At 43.5% G+C, this 20,933-nt stretch overlaps 1 protein-coding gene and 1 long non-coding RNA gene across 2 annotated transcripts in view; one reads left to right on the top strand and one right to left on the bottom strand.

Annotated features, from left to right (window-relative positions):
• Window positions 1-20,933, top strand: part of zfpm1 (zinc finger protein, FOG family member 1) — a 106,677-nt gene that overhangs the window by 12,556 nt on the left and 73,188 nt on the right. The window lies entirely within an intron of this gene.
• On the bottom strand, window positions 18,153-19,279 carry LOC146571599 (uncharacterized). Its single transcript, XR_014893250.1, has 3 exons — window positions 19,183-19,279; window positions 18,665-18,820; window positions 18,153-18,316 (listed from the first exon to the last, which is right to left on the bottom strand). It is a non-coding gene; the product is annotated as an uncharacterized LOC146571599 (long non-coding RNA).

The following is a 20,933-nucleotide window of genomic DNA, read 5'->3' as shown; positions in this document are numbered from 1 at the left end:
GGATCCTCGTGGGAGCCTCTTTAACAGAGGAGGTCTAGACCGGCGGCTCCTCTCGCTGTCTGCCTACAGACACACAAACTATCTGCTTACATAAAAACAGCATCATCACCTTGGATCATATGCATTTACCTTCGTACGGCTGATTTCGGGCTTTCGAAACGTGCTCTGTGCCATTTTTACTCCTCTGCTGTGGAAATGAGAGTCTTTTGGAAATGTGGACCATCGCAAACTATTCCAGATGTTGTTGCAGTTCCCTCTGGCTGCCAACAGAGGATGATAAAAGTCACAAAGAAAATGTTTTTCCATTTAAAATCCTTTTTCCCTCAGAAAATATATTGTGGTTGATCTGCAGAAGTCTATTTGACCAGAAAGAGAAAAGAACTGAGAGCTTGAACCTGCAGCAACATCTCTGCTATTTCAGGGCCAATCATGATCCAACTGCTGCCGATATAAACCAGTAACGTGGAGCCCGAATTGCACAAAATTGTTTTCCAGATATGGGTGGAGGCGGTGTATTGAACTAAAAATATGCGCACTGTTATAAATTTTTCTAGAATCTATACATGTTTTAAGCAGGGACAGCATGTTTAGATGTACTTTCATTTACTCACACACACACACACACACACACACTCACTGTGTACATTATGAGTCATGTGAGCCAGTAGTGTTGCAGTGATCCGGGCCTCTGAATTGCTTTGTGCTTGTGTAAACCATGGTGCTCTGGCTCCCTGGCTGATAAGTGAGCTGCCAATCAACTGCCTGCATGTGTGTGTTTGTGTGCATGTGCGCGCGTGCCTGGCCTTTACAGTTTGGTCAGACTGTACAGCATGTATATTGGAGCTGTTGGGTTGGGAAGATTGAGATTACTGTCTTAATTAATTCCTGAAATGTGCCGGTGCAGACTGTAACATTCAGACAGCCTGTGAGATCCACTGGAAAGGGTGAGAGCCTATCCCATGATTACTAAGAGCTTAGGAGAATGAATGATTCATGCCTGTCCTTTTTTTATTTTATAATACTACTCGTTTTCAAGTCAAACCACTGCTTCTTACTGAAGAGGACACTGACCTACTAGTGCGACTAATGACCGTTTTGGATACACGATTATAACTTAGTAACTTAAACTAAAGAAGTATTTGTTTCTGTTTAAAAAATACTTTCCTTGTCAGTAGGCAACGAGCCTGGAATCACTTGTAGTCACCACCTATTTATGTTTTTTTTTTAGTTAGTTTGAAACTGAGAGTAGTTTCATATTGATGTATAGATATAATAGATTCAGAACCACTCATAGATACTTCCTGTCTTACTCTGACATTTTGCACAGAAAGGTCAGTGTACCAGTCATGTGGAGTACTCTGAATGTTATAATAGTTGTGTAAAGTCTGCAGTGTGGACACTCGAAAACGCAGACTTTCAAAAACGATGTCGCATGTTGGTCATATGATGCAGTCATGTGACCACTTAAACCAAGATGGTGGACGGCATCGGACAGCAGTTGATTTGTTTGCTCACAATTTTGTTAGCCCTATCTCCCGGTCGATGTTCTCGCTTGCTTTGGAAACCTTGTACTCGTTGGTGACTCGTTGTCTTGCCATTTCACCGCCACGTTTCAAAGAGCCGGAATATAAATAAACGCAGAGGGAAATGACGCAGGTCGAGTCGTCTTGCGTTTCACGCATGCGCGGAACTGCAACGTCAGCGTTTTCGTCCGTCTTAGTGTGGACGAGCAAATTTGAAAATGACTGAAAATGCTAGTGTGGATGCAGATCGTTTTCAGACGAAGACGCCGTTTTCAAATCTATCCGGGCCAGTGTGGACGTAGATTCTTCCAGGGCTGCTGTTTAGCCTCTCTCTCACCGTCTCGCTAAACCGCCTTCTGAGCTATGAACCAGGGATTGCTGTTGTTGGAATTCACTCTAAAACTTGACGCTGATGTAGGATATCACATCATCTGTATAGTCATCTTAACGGAAATCATCCGTGCGGTTTAGACACACCTGCCGATTCTTTTAGTGTCTGTGAGTATGAGGGTAACTTCAGTTTCCTGTCCAGCTGACAGGGATGGTACCCAGTGTGGTCTTCTGCTGCTGCAGCCCATCTGCTTTAAGGTTCAACATGCTGTGCATTCAAAGACGCTCTTCTGCGTACCATGGTTGTAACAAATGTTTGTTTTTTTTGAGTTACTGTTGCCATCTCAAGGCAACAATGTATTTTCACCCAGAGAACTGCTGCTTTTGTTTCTGAAATAGTCAGACAAGCCGGTCTTGCACCAACAACCACGCTGTGTTCAAAATTGCTTAAATCACCTTTGTTCCTCATTCTGAAGCTCATTGAATGTAACTTTGACTTTGGAGGACAAAACCAATTTCAGGGTCAGCTTGAACACCTCTAAGATGAGCTCTAATAAAAATATTGTGTTGGCTGCAGTGAAGGAAATCTAGTTTTTGAGACTTTGTACAGAAAATTGTGCAGTATGGCTCAAAATGTGACCCTTAGCTTGATACAGAATCTCGTCCAACGTCATAAGAAAAACAACCCTGCTGGAAACATTAATTTGAAGGCTCAGATGTTAAAAGTTATAAAGAGTCGATATTGGCCGCAACAGTGATGAGCAAATGGCATCAGCACGCAGCAGCTTTTCCATTCTGTCTTTATACGTTATGGTGAAGACTGTTGGGAAAAAGACATTTGTGCAAAATCCTGACACATTGTTTCATCTTCCCATGATAAAGACGCAGATAAAGATTCGAGTGAGCTATAAAAACTAACTTCATGTAATCTTCCAGATTAATGAATCCCCACTGTAACATCATTTATTGTGGGCGTGTGATCTAATATAACTTAACAGCTCACAGAGGCAGGAAGTCAGACCGTAAACAGTCCTCCTGAGTGTAGACGCAACAACGGAGCGCAACACAATGTCACTGGCATATCTGCGTAAATAACAAAGCCTGAATGCTTTTTTTCTTCTTAAGTTTATTATGGCTTTTCGGGACCTTCCCATCACTCTGACGCTCTCACTCTTCGGTCCAGCTCCAGCTCGTCCATCAGTTCTCTCATTTTTCTCCTTTTTAAATTCCTCTCTACCAACCACTATTTCTCTCAACTTCACTCCCTGTATCTCCAGCCTTCCACCTTCACTTCTCTATCGCCCCTTCTTTCATTCTCTCTCTCTCTGTGTCTCCAGCCAGACCCCTAGCCTTGGCGAACCAGGTCTTGGCGGTATGATAATGTGGAAAGTTGAACTGGCCCCATTACAGCGAGGCTGATGGTAGGCCCGATAAGCCTGTTGATAATGGGTGCAGATAGCGCTGACACAGCGGTCCAATAGCCTAGCCCTGCCCCCCCCCCCCTTCCCCGCCTTCCTCACCCCCTAAACCCTCCACCCCCACCCCCCATTATCATTCCTGCCCACCGATGGGCTCCCAGAACGCTATCTCCTCTCCATTTCCACTCCTGCGACAGATAAGAATGGAAATACTGACTTCATAGCTGACTGATTAAAGTGTCTGCCTTTCTTGATAATACACAGATAAATTATGTTTTTTTTTTTCTTCTTCTCCTCCTCTCCCTCTCTCTCTATCTAGAAAAGGGTGGGGCACAGCAGAAAGAAGAAAAACCCGCTTCTTCTTTCATTTCTCTTTTTCTTTTGTGAAGATTTTTTTTTTAGTGAGTGAGGGAGACGTAGTGCAGAGAGGAGTGGTCATATGACTGAAGCGACTGTATAAAATTTGCAGATCGTGTGGACAGTAAAGGCTTGGGCACAGAGATCAGTGCAGAGCGGCCATCTGTACCAGGCCGACTATAAAGAGAACTTGTATTACTGGCTTTTCGAGTCATTATAAAGCCAACAAGAGTGGCTGGAGGAGGCGGGTGGTGGCGGTGGGGGACATAGAGATGGAGAGAGATTAGGGGCAGACAGGCCTATTTGCAGCCCAGTGAACTCCCACTGCAGCTACAGCCGTTTCCAGGTTGAGTTTTTATCGCTGATCGCTCCAGTTTGATACCAGGAAAGATCCCTGATGGATATGCTCCCTGCATCCAAATCCTCTAACCCATTTGCTTTTTATCCCACCCCCCACCCCCCAAACACGCACACACAACCTCTATCTCCCTCCCCTCTCTTATCTTCAGCTCTCCAGCTCTCTGTCTGTCCAACTGAACTTCTGTCCCTCCTCCTCCTCACCTCTTCCTCCCTTCTTTCCATGAGGAGAAATCCCCCATCTGCACCATCCTCATTCCTCCTCACCTCTGATGGTCCTACAGCATACTCGCCTCCTGGAGGAGGAGCTTTGAAATCTCACGCTGTATGAATCGACTGGCCTCCATGTGAAGTTGCAATAAATCCAAACATATCTGGGCCAGAGTTGAAGAGTCCCAGAAGTATCTGTATGCAGCCACGAGAGCTTTAATGCAAAGTCATCAGGATGCACTAAACCACTGTTTCAAAATAAATGCATTTAAAAGAATAATATTTTTGCATATGTTGTGAACCCGAGTTAGGACATCAGCAGCTACAGTCTTTTGTTACGCCTGGGGCAAGCATGCATAGTTGGTGTCTGAGTGGATTATTAATTGAACTGGTTATTAGATATGTGCTTTACACTATATCTAAGTGCTTTCTATCTTACATTCACGGTTGGATGAACACAGCAACTCTGAGTTTAGGATCTCTTCCCCGAGCAGCCAGGAATCAAACCACCAACTTTCTGATTAGCAGATGACATACTCCGCCTCCACCACATGACCAGTCGATGCTTTTTCCATCTAACCTCCACTAATCCACCAAACTGCACCTGTTTAGCATGTTTGTGCTGTCAGTAGCTTTATAATAAAATGATCCGAAAGAATATGACCTGCTGTGGGGTACAGTGGGCTTCAGTTTGTTCATTAAATTGTGTATATTATTATTATTATTATTATTATTATTATTATTATTATTATTATTATTATTATTATTATTGGTCTGTTACTTATCACTAATTAACAGATATCGGGTGCACCCGTAGTTTATGGATACAGTTTTCTAACCAAATATTAGCTGTTACTGTAACATTCGTCCAAATATGTTCACTTTTAGCACCTAACAACAACATGGCCATAGGCAAAACGCGTGCTCATACCACGGGGTTATATCAATGGTAACTCTGTCTATCTTTACATAGACAGCGTTGAAAAATATGACAGTATGTTGATGTAATGAAAGCAAAAATGCCCTGTAACAAATGTCAGTTGTAGTTTCCATTTGCATTACCTGGGTGGGTACAGACAACATCTGTATATACACCAACCACACTACGTCATCAGTGTATAACTACACCCCATATTTGTAATGATCCATATAAAATGGAATAATCTGCCCACAGACCGAATTGATTTGATCTTTTTATATGCTACCCAAAAGTTACAGCAGGTCTACTCGTGTTAATGAGGGTAATTTAACAGCCGTGCATCCCTGATGAAACACAGACTCAAAGTTTAATCCATTAAAACCACGGCAGGTACAGCTTTCACTTCCGTTTAAAGCAACCTCGCATCGCTTCATCATTAGACAGCAGCATTTTTTTTTGTTCACTGTGAGTGCATGAGAGGTCTGGTCAGCTTGTCGCACAGTCATAGCTCAGTCATCTCTCCAGCGAGCCAGTCAGATGTTGTGTTCTCCAGCAGGAAGCAGCGGGATGGAACAACATGCTGCTTGCCCGGGCCACACTCGCTGACCTTGATAGATTAGACCCAGAGAGGCTTTTCTGTCTGACACACAGCAGTGATAAGTCTGTGTGCGAAATAGTTTTTCCTCTTCTCAGAAATATGGCTGCAGTGTAGGCTAGGACAAGATTATGTGCATGTGATTGTGTGTGTGCGTGCTCACGCGTGTGTGTGTCAGTCTGCCTCTACCAACCAATCTTCCTGTCTGTGTCTGCTAATAAGCAACTCCCCTCCCACCTCACGAGATCACTTATCTAAATATATTTTCTTTCCCAGCCCACAGTCTGCTTTGCTTATATGTGACCAGTTCTATCTGTTCCAACGGCACGCACGCCGCCTTGTACACATTAACCATGAGGAGGATGCAGAAAATCGCCATAAAGGTTAATTTGATACCAAAACCTGACTTTACTTTTTAAGGCCAGGGCTTCTTTTTTCTCTTTTTTCTTCGGCAAGTCCACAAAGAACAGGCCTGAGAAAGAAAGAATGAAAGAAAATAGAGGGAAAAAATGAAACTGATAAAAAGCCCAGATAAGAGAATGACTGTGTTGTGTAGGAGTTGATATCAATGTTATCTATCTGTCTTTTTTCACTCTGTGAGCCCTTCTGTTGTTTTTTTAGCCCTTATCTTGCTCCACCAAAATGCCAGGAACAAAAAGAGGAGAAAGAAAGAAATTACCGTGCGGATTATTCATGGGGGTTGGCTGATAAAATGTTGATGCCGAAATTAAGACCAAATACATGGAGGCTCTTTTTTGTGCGTGTTTATCTTAATGTTATTTGTGTGTTGTTGTTATTTTAAAAATATGTGTATAAAGGTTTTTGCATTGTGCGCAAGCTGTGCGTTGATAATTTCTTGCTGTTGCTATTAGCAGATTAGACCTCATTTAATGCCCTCCCTGACACCAATTCATTACACACACACACATTCTGGTGGGCCCAGATAAGCTCAGTTCTCAATCTGTCGCTAATAAGGAGGCAGAAACCAGCGGCGGACAGGTTTGAGTTTCCACAATGGCAACAGCGGCAGGAATCGGCCGCTTTGCGGCACCTAGCTGTCCGCTGGCGTCCCGACAGAAGATGTGAAAGACGTGCAAGGCCAGCAGCTTGACCCCACTTTACATCTCAATCCCTAATTGCTCCTGTGCTTCACACAATAGCTCTGAATTCCCATCTCACACACTGAGTGTGTGTGTGTGCTCATCCATCACTTGTCTTCTCATGGACTAATTTAGCTTATTAATGCTTGCCACTAACTTTACATAGAAATAGTCCTGGGCCATAAAATGACTCTGATGCAATGACTCTATGGAAGAGCTCGCTTCTTTGCTCATTAAGGGCCTATCAGATCATCTGACAGTGAAGAATGCTACATGTGACATGCAAACAGCCAATCATTTAACTGGCTGATTGTTTTTTTGCGCCATCAAAATGTGACAACAAAAGAAACAACCCCATGTGCTCCATCTTGAAGGACAAAGGATGAGTTGCCACTGTGATGCTCAGCAGACTGTTTCTTTGGGGTGGTGGGGCTGTGTGTACCAAGAAGTTCCTGTTATATTTTACTACAAAAGTATTTTTGATTTGCCGAGCGGTTTGGCTCTTTGGCCATACCCAACCGAGGGAATTTCATGTTGTACTGCAATACTGGAAATCTGGAACAGCTTTGTGTGGGTCCTTGTGTTTGTTGTAGTGATGTTCCCTCTAAGTGAGTGTCTGCCCATAGGAGGGCGTGGCATTATGGACCAAAATATCACGAGTCAGTATGTCTAAATGACCAAAAACAGTATTTCTGAGGACTTTCTACAGTAGCAACAGGCTGAAGTTACAGAGGTAGCCTATAACGTTCTGATCTGCAGTCAGTCCTGGTCCGTAATTGTGTATGTAAAGCTGGTTGTTCACTAATAGGAAGCCTGGCAGCTTGATCCCCAGCTCCTCCAGCCTGAGTGTTGAAGGGAGTATGCTTGGACAAGCTTCTGAAGCCCCAGAATTACCCCCAGTGTATTAGCGATGTGATAGAAAAGGCACTGTGTGAATGTGTGTGTGTGTGTGTGTGTGTGTAAAGCGCTCTGAATGGTCGATAAGACTAGAAATGTTCCAAATAAATGCAGTCTATTTACTCTTGGCAAGGCGGTAAATATTCCTCAAATGATGGACTAAACAGTTATGTATCGCTGCGCTGGGAGCCCGCCCGCTGAGGCTTTAACTCCTAAAAGTTAATGCTCATCTGCATGAGTGGTACTTGTAGTAATTTAATACAATAATGGATCACCCTTTTTTATCATGATGGAGTACACCTGTAGAAATAGGCTGGAAAAATCCATAACTGGAATGAGAAAATACTGTGGGAAGAATAATGAAATAAAAGAGCGATAAACCGTTAATTCAATGTCTTTGAGAAGATATTTTATGAGGTTATATTTCTTAGTTTCTGAGGTTAGATTTTATTAGGTTATTCCAGCTGAGATTAAGATCTTTTTAAGAACTGTGGCTTTTATTAGGTGGTAAACTGTGAGTCTGGGCTAAGAGAAAAGAGAGTGCTGGAGAGGCAGGAAAAGGGAGAAAGTGGTCCTTGTGTTTCACACTTGACCCTGTTTTTAACCGGAGGTCACCTGGCGAGCTACCCTCTGCCCCCCCACCACCACCACCACTCCTCCCTGCAAGCTCAGGTTACCCCTGTAAGTGTGTGTCTAACCACTCTCTCATGCATGCATACGCTTTAGAAAGGGCTTAAAAATCTACATTTCATTCATTCGCATCAATATTTAAAGCGGCCACTCTTAGTCTGTATTATCAGCTCACAGAACATTAGCGAGTTTCCAGATTTGCAAACTCGTATTTTCACTGCAGGATAAGGACATATGGGACATCGGCTGTAATTTCCTCCACCCCATCGCGGTTTCGTTGCCCTTACCTCTTTGTGCCTCTTTGCCCCCTACCCTCCACCTCCACCCCTCCTATCACCGGCGAGTCTTCTTGTCTGTGTATTAGTATTAGCTGCAGCAGCAGTGTCCCCTGAAGTAAAACAATCTGCTGTAATCTATCAGTGCGTTATCGGCCCTATCTGAGAGCTGAGAAAGCCGGGGCCGGGGCTGTGGCGCCGCTCTCCGGAGCTGATAAAGTTTCAGAGTTCAGCGATGATGAATGTTAAGAAACTACACCCTCGTTACCAACGATGTGGACTTGGCAAAGCTCAGCGATAGGGAGGGGCAGCAGGAGGTTGAAAGTGGAGAAAAAGGGAAAAAGAGGAGGGTGGCGGCAGCGTTAGGGAGGGCAGTTGGAGAGGGAAAACAGGTCTGCTTGGCATCAGTCGTGGGCCGTGGGACGGGGAGGGGGGTCGGGCCCCGGTGGGCTGCTGCTGCTGCTTGTCCACAAACACCAGGTCCTTTACCTGTGCAGTATAGTATATCCTGTCTGTCTCACTGACATTAAAAATCCTCTTTTTAAAGGAGACACCTGACCAAGAGGGCAGCAGAAATTATGCAACAAATATAACACAACAATATTAACACAAGTTTTTTAGAAGACACTAATTCATAAATGCTAACAACTGTTTTGCAAAGCTGGCTAATGTAACATAAAGGGTTTTTTGGTCTTTCACAGATGTCTCCTTTTGCATTTTTGGCTCCACAGGAGTGTCTAAAACACAGCTTAGGGTTACGATTCTGGACCAGAGCTGGACCTCGGGGTTCACAATGTTGGCTTTATACTGCACACCATTTTGGCTTTTCCCCTTAGTGTGAAAGTTCGATGGGTCGCTTAAAAGAGGCTGAGGGAGGGAAGGACCGTATGCACCAGCAGCTGCATTCATTAATGCGATTCTTGTGATGTGATCATTCATGACATTTTTAAAAGTGACTGGTTGTGCTGCTGCTGTTTGCATCATAAGAAAGGGACGATTTCATTTTTTATTTTTAATGTGATTGCGTTACCATTTTATTCACCTGCTGGTCACGTCAGTGTCAAAGTTCATCCCCTTGAACAAACTGCTTCTATCTCGCCATCAAACTGCCAGGCCTCAAAGTCCCCCTGATGGAGGTGATAAGAGAGGCGGAATAAATAACTGATAAAGCTTTAGGTAGTTAGTTGACTAATGATTAGTGGCCCAGTTCAAACTCGCCATATCTGTTGTGCTCATTCTATTTTGAAGTGCGTGGGGGATGTTTATTGGAAGGTGGTGCGCATCTGAGGAAAGAGCTGTTGGCTTACGAAACACGAGCTGGACAGCTGCCAGTCTGAATGTATTTATGACTTTTAGGGAAGCCTGTCACGTGGAAAAATTGGAAAATGCCGAGCTGCTAATATTGAGCACTTGAAATAGTCTCAGGGAAAATTTGTCCTTGATTCAGGTTTTCCCATCTTTAGATAATTTCTGACTGCACAAGAAGAAGAGTGGTCATACAGGATGGAGCTCTCTGCCTGTGCAAGTCTTTTTTTTTTACAGGTACAGGCACATAACGTGTTACAATGGACACGAGAGCTTTTACTTTATCTGCTGTCCTACTCTGTGCTTTTTATAGTAAAGCAAACTGGCTGTAGCTGTAAAATGTGTCTCCGAGTGATTTGTCGTGTCTAAATTTACAACGACCTACAGTTTGGGTATGTATTGTGGCCTTTTGGTTGCTGAACAAGTTACAACAGTGCATACAGTACATACCAATAGTGCAGGGTAATAGTGGTTTAAGTAGAGCTGCAAGTAGTCTTACGCAGACTTACTGGTTACACGGTTAACAAGCTGTGCAGAGCTCCTCTAACTAACAATGATCCCACATTTTTCCACTTACATACCGACTGTCCGCTTCACTCGGCAGACACGATAAATGTCATCAAAACCAGAAAATGCTACTTTTAAGAATCGCCGACATTTTTGGCTTTTGTGCACTTTTCGTAACAATTACTCCGTGCGATCGTGCAATAAGACGCACTGAAGTTGTGAAATTTCCAGGATAAATCGGAGCTCGCTCACTCTCCCCTTTTATGTATTTACATCATCGTCGCCTACATCCTGTCTTTGACACACGTACACACAGAGACACACAGAAAGGAAAGCGGTTCTCAGTTCTTAAGCGCACAAAAGGAGACTAAAAATGTGCAAAAGAGAGAATGGGGGGAACAATTGTGATTGTGACAAAGTTCATGAGCGTATAATAGCAGTTAATGCGTGGCGGGGCGCGGGCAGCTTTGTTCGCCAAAGTGCCGAGCTCTTAATAGAATCTGATAGACGCCTGTCTCCTCAGGCCTGTTAGGGGGGCGATGGGGTGGCTTCCACTCACCAAGCCTGTAGTCTCTCCCCCCTCCCCGCTCTCGCTCACTCCTCTCCTTGTCTTACTGTCATTCTGTGAAGGAATAATTTGTCAATAATTGGCCGTGTCATTCTCGTCAAGACGGTTTGATAAAGCGCCGGCTCTTCGGGGGCCGGGCCGGAGAATATCTCCGAAAATGTGGGGAAGCGGGGGGAAAAGGCAGCATGTGGCAGCAGATCTGAGCGAGCGATAGGGCCATTAAGCGCTTTAGAAGTATTTTAGCTGAATTCACACAAAGCAAAAATAGATAAATAAATAATGAAAGAGGAAAAAGTGGAGCGTCAACTGTCAGGGAAGTGATACAGACTTTAAGAAATCATTTGGGAGGGTGAAAGATAAAAGATTATCCCTCTTTTCTGCCAACTTATTGCCTCCTCAGCCATCGCTGAGGCTAATTCGCTTACTCAAGCAATCATGCGGACATGCCGTGTCCCTGTGTGTGTCTGTGTGAGTGAAAGTACCACAGCCTTCAAAGTGCTGCTGGGAAGTGCTTATAGCAGCAGCAGTAGTGTATATAAACTTATGTGTGTGTGTGTGGTGTATGTTGCTTGTGTAAATCTGATCCTGCCTCCGTCCACATCACTCAGCACTGTATGGCATTCATTATCTGCTCCACTGTAAGGGGCAGGAATTTTCCAGAGATATCGCAGAATGCTTATTATCTCTAAAATATCTCTGGATGGCTGACACTCATCTGATTGGCTAAATCCGCTGGAGCAAGCACATTCCACTGACCCCCCCCCCAAACAACCCCATCGACTGTAATGTCAGGAGACCGGTCCTTATTGTGGAGCTTAGCCCTGTGTGAGAAACAATATCAGAATAGTGGCCGTATTAATCCGGTCATCTCCAGAAAGACATAATGTGGAAATGATATTTGATAGGGTGCACTAAACAAACAAAAAAATCTATATGGCGCCCAAGAATTAAAAGGTCAGTTTGCTCAAATAAAAACAAACCTGTAACATCCAGAAGGTCGTTGGTGACCCGTCTAGGGTTAGGGTGACGGTTCTGGTCATTCGCTTATTTTTATAGGATTTTTTGTAATTTCAGAATCTATGACAGAGTTCGAAATGTCTTCAAGTTGGTGAGAAATCTCCTTTATCCTGAAACGACACTGTACATCACCTGGACAGAGATGTTGGCAGAGACCTGTGGGAGAAATACGCTGGTTTATTTGGTTGGTTTATCACCTTCTGCTTCTCTGCTGATGTCTCCAGTTTTTTGTTGTGGACCTGCAGTGCATCGGGACATCCTGTACTGCTGTAATTCACCAGCAGAGGTAAAAGGGAGACTTCCCTTTTGAGTATAAGGAAGGAGAATCCCCGACCCTCCCCCTTTGCCCGTATCAGTTCAGGGACCTGACTGATAACAGCCGGCCAGGTTCTGCTTAGCTTTTTGGGCTTCGTGGCCTTAACAAACCCACACTGACCTTTCAGTCAACTCGCGCCGCTTTGCATACCTACTCACCGTTTCGGTGGCATGCAAATGCAGGGAGATATAGAGCTGCAGTTCCTAGGAGTGAGCGCAGTACTGAGAGCCGTTGGGTGGCCCACCGTTTTAAAGTAATCATTAACTGGGCTGGGAAGTTTGGCGTGTAGATTTGGGTGTATTAATCGTCATGTATGTGTAAGGTGCATGGGTCATGATCAGATTGCTCCTTCAGTTTCCTCCTGCCAGTAATACATTCATGAGTACTGCAGGAACTAGTAAATTCAGAATTTACTTTCAGTTGTTGGATTTGGAGGGTTTTTACGCCACATGTGTTTTGTAATGCACTCCACTGCACTACAGAGACACATGCTTGTTCACTGAACCTGTGCAGAGCCAGAATGGAAGGAAATTGAATCCTACCTTGTTTTTATCGATAATTACAAGCTTTTTGCTTCTTCACTGTTGGGCAGATTTTGCTGTTTGTGTACACTTCTTATTATATTATTTATTAATCTGCGTTTGGTTGCTGTTGCTGCAGTTCAGACCAACCAAACGATTGAACAAGAGGGTGAAAGGCTGAGGGGAACCGCAGAGGCAGTTTCTGTATGAGTGGTCATGCTAAAACGTGTTTTTTGCAGGGCATTTTTCTTTTTGGCCCATTTCTGTTTTATACATTTAAACTTTTACAATTGCCCTGTGGCATCAGTTTTAATTAAAAGCGTGTCTAACAGCAGGTAGCTGTGTCAGGCCATATTTTTTGGTTTATTTAAAATAAACTATATTTCCTTTTTTCAGATTCTCCCTGAAATGTTTTTGCACAGCTATGCTAGTTAGCTTTTAGCAGCAATTTTTATCTGGTGTTAATTTTTTTCCCTCTATGACAAAATCAGCTAATAAAATTTTGGAAATGCATTTATGAAAAGGAATAAAATACCAGCATGTTAGGTTCAGGTCTTAAAAACTATGTATACATGTTTTAGTCTTTGCATGACAGCATTAGTCACCTAAAAATAATTACAACACTTACAAAGCCTTTTTCAAAGCTGGTGGCGGAGAGGCTGACGGGCTTCAAGAGGCTATAAGAAGATAAAAGTACCAGATACTGGTCTGTTCCTCCTTCTCAAATGATTAAATAATATAGATTGCATGCACAGTGTGGCCAAACACTGTGTGTGAAATGGCTAAATGTAATGTGGTGGAGGTTCAGCATTTCTAGAAACTGATATTTTTTAAGGAAGTGTTTCGTCATATTCACACCTGAATGTATCTCACACCATCTCCACAATGAGTGAGTGATTTTTCCACTGAAGGGGACGTTTGACGTTTGTCACAAATGCGAGCTGCACTTCAAGCTTCTCTGATCAAGAGGTTACCTCTCTCTAAAACCACAGCGCAGCGTTTTAAAGTGGGGACGAGGTAATCCTGGAGTCCCGCATTCATTATTCATCGACAGATAGCGCTTCCACCAGCGTGGCGGCCCCTCAGAATGTAAGGGCCACGGTGGGTAAAAGCTGAGTGGGTGTGGGTAACGCTAATATTCCCTATCCTCAGAGAGCGTCTCAGAGAGAGAGAGAGACATCTATCGTCCTCATCCCGCTGCTTTTATTTCACTTTCAGCTCGTCTTAAATTTCCATTATTCACCACAAAAAGCCAAACCGAGGCTTTTCACAGTGACTGTTTGACACTGATGGGCCCCTCCTCAGCACACACACACACACACACACACACACACACACACACACACACACACCTCAGAGGACCATGTGGAGGACTATTATTAATCATGCCCTTATCAGCTCCTCACATCTTCAGCACTATTTGCTGTTTAATCACTAAAATAATATGGAGGGGAGGGTGGCGGTGCTGGGGTGGGGGTTTCAGGTTGCTATGGTGACTGAATGGAAAAGGTCAGGCGTGGTTTATCTTATCAGTGATAGGGAATGGTTACTAATTACAGATAGGTACGACCAGCGCTCGGTCCACCGGGCCCTGCCTTAAAACACTATCAGCAATCCACACCGGCCTGATATTAAAATTATCTCTGAAGTCATCCGCGTACACACACACACACACACACACACACACACACACACACACACACACACATACACATGCACACACACAGACCTCTACTAGGCTAGGCATCAGGAGACTAAATCCCTATAAGACACCAGACCAGACGAGGCAAGGCAAGGCCAAGGAAGACAAGACATGCTATCATGGATGTCACCACCTAATAACCTAATAATATGCTTTAATGGAGGAGAGAGCGTCCTCCCTCTGCTGCTACCACTGGCTCGCAGCCTACAGTGAGCAGAAGTGCCTTTAAGCAAGACTCTGAGCCCTGCAGCCAGCTCCGGTGTCTTTCACCACTTTGTTTTGCACGACAGCAGAGAGAAAACTTCTCCCTGCTTTTTTCCTTAATCAACTTAACATTACACTCCCACTGAGTCATATTAAAGGTTTATTTAAAAACCAGTAAGAAAAACGTGTCATGGCTGGGTTATAGCTTTCTCCCCTTTTTGTGGCTTTAAAGAGTGTCAATAACAGGACTGGTGAGTAGTGGATAAATGTGAGGATTTATACCTTTTCTGTGTTTTGTGCATTGAAAGCAATCTGAAGACTTTGACTGTTTGGAAAATTGTATGGTCTATGTATGGAAATAATGAATTGCAGGCTGATTAATCACGAAACCCTAGCTCTCTACACATCTCTACACACAAAGGCACTGCAAAGGGGAACGTCTTGTGATCATTCACAGGCTGTTTTTTGAATTTGTGGACTCTACTACAGATTCTTTGAATGACTCAGACTTCAAAACAACACTTCTTTGGCTTATAGTGGGCTTCGATGCAGCCCCTCTATTCATCCTCTGTCTGAAGCAGTCAGTATTAGCTCCTAAACAAAAAGTAGAGTTTGTGTGTGGGCGGGCTGATGTGCTCACAAACAGGCCTGAGATGGTTATATGAGGGCTATCCCACAAAAGCACAAACACACTGAAGCAAAGTGTTCAGCACAGTTTGAAGTTTGCTTTCGGTTCACATTGTTAGCTTCTAATATAAAATAAAAGAGGTAGCCTATGGAAACCTGTTTGTATGTAAAGTGTGATGTTTAAGCGTCTGTAAAAAGTCCTACTAAGCATCTGTTCTAAGAGTGAGCGACATATTTTTTTATCAAGGAAACCATGGAAACGATTTTCTAATTTCTGGAAATGTTACATGGAAGCACGCTGTTGCCTTTTATCATATAACCTCTGAATCCTGCTGCCATTGGGAATGATTAAGAGCTCGATGCCGAACACATTCGCCACATTTATTTTTGTGTGTTTGTATGCAAGATTGCTGCAGTTACAGATCCAAGCAGTGCAGACTTCACACTGAGCAATAAACAAACAGAAATGGTCCTTTTAGTTCAGCACTGAAGAATTCTTACTGCACGACTGGCCCTCCATACACCGTGATAAAATACTGAGCTGTGCTTCTGGCTGAATTCCAAATTAATGATGCATTGAAAACGTGACATGATTCTGTGGAGTGCATCTGAGAACTGGCGTCAGTCGTGTCAAAGTCGGAGGCAAATTGGGAAACCGTCCTGCGGTCCGAGCCCTCAAAATTTCAAGTTCTCTTTGTAAGTCGTGCATAAATCATCACCTGTAGCCAAGGTAGAGCGAGACTTGTACTAATAGGAAGATCAGTAGTTTGATTACTTGCTTGCCAAGTTATCCAACCCTACATAAACACAGCATGAATGGGTGATTGTGCCAGAGCAGGAACGCGATACATAAATACCAGTTTATTTACCTTCTGGCCTATTATTAGTTTTAAAAGTGAGTGTCTGTGAGTGCACGGGTGTTTGGCATGACTAACCAGCAGATCTGATGATATGTAATTACTTATTTCAGCAAGATAATGCCAAACCACATTCTTCCTGTATTACAGCATCACATCTCCATTATAAAGAAGTTTAGGTGTCATTTAAGAACGTGTGAGGCATTTTGAAACCAAAAATATGAATATTAAGCACCTTCAACTTTATTTCCAGAGTGCAGCGAGTTGGTCTTGTCTGCACTTTTAATGTGTGTAGCAGTTCAGAAAGAACATATTTTTGTGTTTTCTTTGACTCTGGCCGCGTTTCTGTGACAGAAATGTTGAGTTTTAAAAATTAGAGTTAAGGTAATCATTCAAACAGCAGAGGAGAGAAAAAATAGCTCTGGAAGATTTTTTCTCATCGAATGACGCCGCTGCAGTGCGCTGGAAAATTTGTGAATATCTAATTTTGCCTCATTTGTCGTGGGTTAACCGGTGAATTCGTGAGAACAGTCATCAGCTGCAGCAGATGATGCAGCTCAGCGCACTCTGTAGATGTTGTAGATGAAGGTCTGCCGAACAATTAAACACCTGCCAAACAAACGCGGCTCAGTTTGTCAGAGGAAAGTTTGCCTAATTTCATCTTGTACGGTGATGCATCCCTCAGCTGTGGAAGAAACAGTTGTTTGTGTGTGTATCTGCATGTGGCTGTACAAGTGAAGAAGAGAGTATTGCTGTGTGTTTGTGTGTGTGTGTGTGTGTGTGTGTGTGTGATCTTGTCTCAGCACCCTTCCATTTATCATCTCTGACATTTGGCTGTACTCCCCGTCTATCTGACCATCATCTGAGGAAAGCACATTTTTCCCATCAGAAATCCCGTTGTGACTTTTTGCGTTGGAGGGGTGTGTGTGTGTGTGTGTGTGTGTGTGTGTGAGATGGGTGGGGGGTGTGGGGAGGGGGTTGCTGATACTTCCTTTGGTGAGGCAGAGAGATACATAGATGTGAGCGAGCGCATCTTTTCTTGGCTCTGGTCCTCTGTCTGTGTGTGCGTGTGGGCACATGCGTTCGATCCATAGAGTAATTATGGATATGTCTTTTGCAAGAACACACACACACTTAACATGGATGTTATCTGGGTAGTGAGGGCTCCACTGATGCCCTGCCTCTTGAAAATACCCCCTTTCTTTGCTGCTGCCAGCCATGCAGCGGGTTATATTTAACCAGTTATCTCCTTTACATCCCCTCTTCATGCTCCACAGGGCTATCGCAACAACACTGCTGCCACCATCTCACTTTATTTTTATTTTTATTTTAAGCCTTGTGACAGGAGGCGGAGATAACAGATGCAAAGCCAAGTTGTGAGTGGCGTACCCCCCTTTCTCCTTCTCTATTTCTGCTCTCTTCAACAAAAAGACTGCCCCCTCATCTTTCCATCTCTCCTTCCTCTTGTTTTTCTTTTACTTTGCTTGTCTGAGTCTTTATCTTTATCATTTCTCTGGCCTTTTATCTCGCCTCCCACCCCTCCTCTCGCTCTCTCTCGTGGTATTTCTCTTGACTTCTCAGAGAGGGTTTCCTGCTAGAAGCTTCCTCTTGTTGGCAGCGGAGAGGCAGATTTACAGTAGGCAGCCGGAGATCACACAGATGTACGACACCGTGGGATTCTCTCATGTGGAACGGTGGCATATTGAATTCTTTTAATGCCTTGTTTGGTGACTATTTACTGTGCACATCCTCGTCACACTTGACCCTCGGTTACAACAGGCACGTGCAGATTTACTGTCAATTCAGGTTAAAAAAGAGCAACGTTTGGACAGAAGCTTTCTGTATGTTTAGAAACCTAAAAATCATAGCTGATCTTCGCCTCTGTGACAGACTAATCCAAGTAGGCCACTCACGGTTTCATGACGTGCTTTTAATTCAGCAAAAACAAACAGGTTGCTAGAGAAAAGCAGCATATATCTCACACGAGAAATCGTCAGTGTTGAGAAAAAGTGCAGGTTAGGAAACATTTTTAAACCGGTGACAGCACAGAAGCTCCTGAAATCCAATCTGGGAGCAATCAGCTGTGTTGGGAGGAGAAAAGAGTATAGTTGTTAGACGGATCAGACCATTAAGATGATTTACATCCTTTAATTAACTTGGGGGGAAAAAAATCAACACCCCGATGGTAATTATAGAAGAAATGTGTGAGAAAAAGAGCATTTAGAAGTGTTTCCTTTGCTTATAGGATAATAAGAGAGTCATGTCTCAGGGCAAACTGCAGATAAGAACCAAGGCAAGAGAAATGATCAGATCACTGAGGTAACTCTTCTCTTATTTGGCAAAAAGAAGCATCTGATAAGCGTTACTTTTACGAAGTAAACTTTCAATTTTACTGATCACAGCTAAAGATTAAATCTCTGAACACCCACCACGTCACCAGTAATCGTCTATGATTGAGCATTTTCAGAGACCATGAGCCGTCTCAAACTTCAGGGGTTAACAGAACCGTGTTTGTAGATGGGTTACCGATGACTCGGGTTCATCAAGTCTTCATCGGTGACAACTCTAACCCCAGACTGCCAACACTTGGGATAAAAACCAGACTTTTACCCTCTATTTGCTACAATCTGATGTCACACAGAGTTTATACTCGGGATTAAAAAATGGCTAATGTCCACGCATTACACATGCAACCCTACCATGGTAAGTGCTATAAAAGTTCAGTCTATGTGTAAAATGTCTTCTTGGGTTTCATTTTACCGCTAAGAATAGTCTAAATCATATAAATCAAAGCACAGTTGTTGTCTTTGCACAAAAAAGGAGGGAAAATATTAAATTTCACTGCCTGTCCAAGTACTGTTTACCTCTGCACATGTGCAAACAGACCTCAAAACCTCATTTTTTCTAAAATATGTTTAAATGATAAAAGCCTGATGATTGTAGTTACCGTTACGTCAGTTGTTCAGTGAGTCCAGTTAGCAGAGGTGAAGCCTAGCCTAGCTCTGCCAATCAAAGCAGACACTTTAAGACTTTTAAAGCAGGGGTGGGGAACTCCAGGCCTCGAGGGAGGGCCGGTGTCCTGCAGGTTTTAGAGCTCACCCTGGGTCAACACACCTGAATCAAATGATTAGTTCATTACCAGGCCTCTGGAGAACTTCAAGACATGTTAAGGAGGTCGTTTAGCCATTTAAATCAGCTGTGATGGATCAAGGACACATCTAAAACCTGCAGGACACCGGCCCTCCCTCGAGGCCTGGAGTTCCCCACCCCTGATTTCAAATGTAACAATAAAAATGAAAAAAATCGCCCACCACAGAGTTGTTATGAAGGGGTACAGGCTGTTTTTTAACTAGCTGTGGAGTTTGTGGAGCTAACCTACAGTTTTTTCATTTCTACATCAGCTTAATTCTTCAGCAGGAAAGGTTGCTGCTTTGTCTCTATTTTAATTAAATACTTTTGACTCACTTTGCTTCTTCTGCCCTCTATCTTCAGAAAACACCAAAATAATGCCGAGTTATGGGTCACACATAAATCTGACAACTTTTAAGGTCCCGAAATATTTGAAACCAGTTTGACTCGTTCAGGAAAAGCATTGAAAGCCCATGTAGATTAGAAGAAGACGCTTCAACTGTGTGCTGGAAGTTGCTGTAATAGTTGAAGGTCATGCCTGCAGATGTCTTGAGAGTAGTTTCACCTAAATGCATCATTTATAAATGACATCATTTCCACACAGACACAAAGCCTCCCCTGAGCAGTTTTCATTGCACTCTGTCATGTTTTTGTCTCTGTTGTGTCGCTGTTTTCCCTCCCTCCCAGAGTGTGTTTAGTCTCATATTAACAGAAACATCTGTGTGTGTCTCTTGTGTTCAGTCCTTCTGTGCAACTGTTCCTCCAGTGAAGCGTGCAGTGATATTCGGGGTTAGAGTCAAAGCTCGACGAAGACTCCGATGACGAAAAGGCGAATAGAAGAGTGAAGAAAATCGAGGCGTCTTTAAGCGTTTTAATAATAAACCGCTGTCTCTTACAATGTTAACAACATGGTGTGCAGAGCTGGTTCATGTCAGAAGACGACGCGGCGTTTGGGGTCACTCAGACTGGAAGGGCGAGCGAGGGAGGACCACATCGGTCTCTTTCCTCCTGCATACCATTATAATCTCGAATCTGCCTCCCATCTCCAGTTGAGATCGAGATGTCATGTGGACACACAAGCAGTCACACAAACACGCACACACATTGGCAGTGAAACTGACCACTAATCACTCTAAAAGTTAAATCAAAACAAATGCACGATCACTGCTTTTCTCACATGCGCACACTTTGCTGTTGAGGCTGTGCATGAACCTGCTTCTGATGTCTCCTGCAGTTTTCAGCTCCTGCCGTTAGCCAGCTCTAACCGCACTTTGCACGAATAGGCAGACACCAGGAACTGAGTGGGCAATTTCTTTAAAAAATTGGCAAAAGTGAAGCTTTTCAGGTTTCTGGATGTAATTTAAAGACAGGAAAAGACTCACATCCTCATGGAAATGTAGAATTCATTTTCAGATATTATTTCCTGCAAAGCCCAAGATGACCAGTTCTTGTATGTCGGACCGGCGATAAAAGCACGTGATCTTTTCACTGTTCTGTCCACAGGCAGCAGAGCTAGGATGTAGCATCTAATCTTTGGATCAGCCGCCCTTATTGCATGAGCTCTGTGGT

The sequence above is a fragment of the Mchenga conophoros genome, linkage group LG7 (genome assembly GCF_057382185.1).
Source record: "Mchenga conophoros isolate Kocher_MC1m ecotype Shallow Benthic linkage group LG7, M_conophoros_male_GT1.1, whole genome shotgun sequence".
Lineage (NCBI taxonomy): Eukaryota > Metazoa > Chordata > Actinopteri > Cichliformes > Cichlidae > Mchenga > Mchenga conophoros.
Note: the sequence above shows the minus strand (reverse complement) of the source record. Positions and strands in the feature narration are given on the sequence as shown.